At 41.1% G+C, this 2,719-nt stretch overlaps 1 pseudogene; it reads right to left on the reverse strand.

The window, feature by feature from the left end:
* Positions 1-1,546: 1,546 nt before the first annotated feature.
* On the reverse strand, positions 1,547-2,144 carry LOC101581563 (annotated as a pseudogene).
* Between the last annotated feature and the right edge of the window lie 575 nt (positions 2,145-2,719).

Genomic DNA, 2,719 nt, shown 5'->3' on the forward strand with positions numbered 1-2,719 from the left:
GCCAGCCACCAAAACCAGGCACATAAAACAGGCAGACATCTGTAATTCTGGTACTAGGAAGGCTGAGACAGGAGGATCACTATGAGTCTGAGCAGTGTAGCAAAACCCTATATCAAATAAATAAATAAATAATTTAAATTTTTTCAAAAACTTTGTCAGTTTTAAAGTTCTAAAATAAGAACAGAAAAAATAATGACTACAATAACTTACCTATCATGCTTATATTACCATTACATGCAGAAAGATTAGAAATAGTATGTATTCATAATACCAAAGAATTTTTTTAACTATGGTAAGTCAATTCATGGAATATAATACAGGCAAAAGCAGAGAGCCAAGTATATTTTCCATGGAAATATATTTAAGTACTATTGTTTTAAAAATTCATATAATAAACACAATTCCATATGTGTATATGGACAATAAAATATCATTTAGACTTATCTCGATGTAGGATTCTAGCTGATTTTTACTTTGGTTTTGTGTATTTTTTTTCCTGTCATAAATTTATATTGTTCTTGCAATTGGAAAAGGAGAAGTTAATATAAAAAGTCACATCTGAAAATATTTTAGCCCTCACAGTATTTTATAGCAGGGAACAGCAAGCAATATAATTTCAAAACCATAGGGAGCTAATTTTAAAGTGTCTTCCCCTCTAACCTAGTAGGCTGGCGGAGCTTGTGACGTGTGGACGTGGCATGAAATGTACCGCTGGGGCCTGGAGGGGTTATACCAACACTAACTTAAGGGTCTGTTGGGGTTCATCTGTTGCGACATCCTAGGTTTATCAACAAACTTCACGTTCAGAGACCATCCATCTCTTCCGGAAACACGATTTCCTTGGAGGCACATGCAGATGCAACCTAATCCAGGGGCTTTATTGAGGGAAGGAAAGAGTGATTACAACAGGAAAGCAGGTTAATGCTACATCATGAATCATGGCACAGAGGGCAAAAAATAGTTTCTCCCAATTGAAATTGTGGCCACATGATTCAGAAAAAGGAAGTTCTGTTGGCTCCGCAATGTTTCTGTGATTTAGAAAACGGAACGCGATTTCAGAGATCCTTGCGTTGATAACAAGCCGGTTAGCTTGAGCCAGTTCCTGAACTCCCCTGGGCTTCAGAGTCCCTCGTTATAAAATGTTTGTAATGATGGTCCTCTGGCTCTGAAATTCGGTGATGTTATAATGTAAAGGAATCCAGTTAGTAACATCTGAACACCTACTATGTGCAAGGTATTGTTTTATGTGCTTTGGAAGGTACAAAGTTTACTGAAATCCAGTCTCATGTCTCAGAAAACTTACAGCATGATAGGAGACGCAGACATACAGGTCTTATATAGATAAAGGAAGCATAACACCAAGGTTTTCATCTCTCAAAAGACTGATGCTTCAAGACTAAATTTTTTATAAATATATGTCTTCACTTTACTACTAATTTATTAGTTGATGTAATGCAAAATCCTGTTAGTAACAATAATAAAATATTTTAAAATATATGAAGACACATCTGAAGTGTGAGATTCTCCATTAGTCAAAGGAATCATTTCAGGACGACTGCTCTGCACTCTTGCTTCTTAACATATCTTGCCACTTGTCTGAGAAAGAAACAGCTCTCCTGACTTCCACTCTGACGATTTCCCAGGCACAGTCACTGTACTTCTTCTCCTCCAGGTAGAGATGGATGCCCTGGAAGTACCTCCTCAGGGCCCTTCTGAAGTCCCTCAAGGTCAAGTCCTCTGTTGCTGGGACAGTTTCTGCCCCTCCAGCCTCCTGCACCAAGCAGGACTTCATGATTTCCAGCCTTATGGAGCACAGAGTGGAGCTGGTCCAGGACAGTTCCATTCCAGGCAGAAGAGGAGTGCTCTGTGTGGAAGAGGATGAGGACCTGCTCCAGTGTCCCATGGAGGACAGGTACGGCTTGGGCCTTCTGGACCTGACTGCCCATCACCAGCTCCTGGGGGAATCGGAAGTCCCGTCTGTCCTTCAGACACGAGGGAGTGAAGATCCTCTTCATCTGGTCCAACAGCGCAACAGTCTGACTGCTGAGCAGGATGGAACTCTGGGGCAGCTCACAGCCCATGGATCCAGCAGGCCCATAGCCGCACAGCACCAGGGCGGTCAGCAGGGGGAGCAGGGGAGCCATGGGGCAAGGAGGAGGATGCTGGCCTGGCTGAGCTGGACCCAGTGAACCTTGGACCTGAGCTGCTGTGAAGATACTCTGTCTAGACAAGGCTTTTAAATAGGAAACACAATTTTCATTTTCTCAATATTCCTTTACACTCTCACTTCCCTTTTAGGTTTACATTTGTTTTTTTCTCCACATGGCCTTAGATGACATCAGGTTAAGGTAGCAATTTTGTAATAAAAGGGGGATTTTCCTAGTAAATCTTAGCTGTGACAATCCAAATGATTTTGTAAATCAATCAAATGTCAGCAAACACTTGTAGTCCATAGAAAGACGTATGTGTATATGAATACTCATCCATATAGGTGTGTACTTTTTATGTACAAATATTGCCTTTTGCGTTCTCAGAATGTAACTGCAACATTAATCCAATCAGGTACTTTTCCCCTCCCCACTTTACACAGACAGGCTCCCTTAGCATAGTGGGCTTCTGGGATTGTCCAGGTATTCACCACCTATGTGTATAAAGCCTTTAAAATGAAGAAAGCAGAGTAGTTTCCTGCTTTTGTTACAACCAAGGCTGACAGTTACTG

Source organism: Octodon degus, unplaced genomic scaffold (assembly GCF_000260255.1).
Source record: "Octodon degus isolate 3935 unplaced genomic scaffold, OctDeg1.0 scaffold00099, whole genome shotgun sequence".
Classification (NCBI taxonomy): Eukaryota; Metazoa; Chordata; class Mammalia; order Rodentia; family Octodontidae; genus Octodon; species Octodon degus.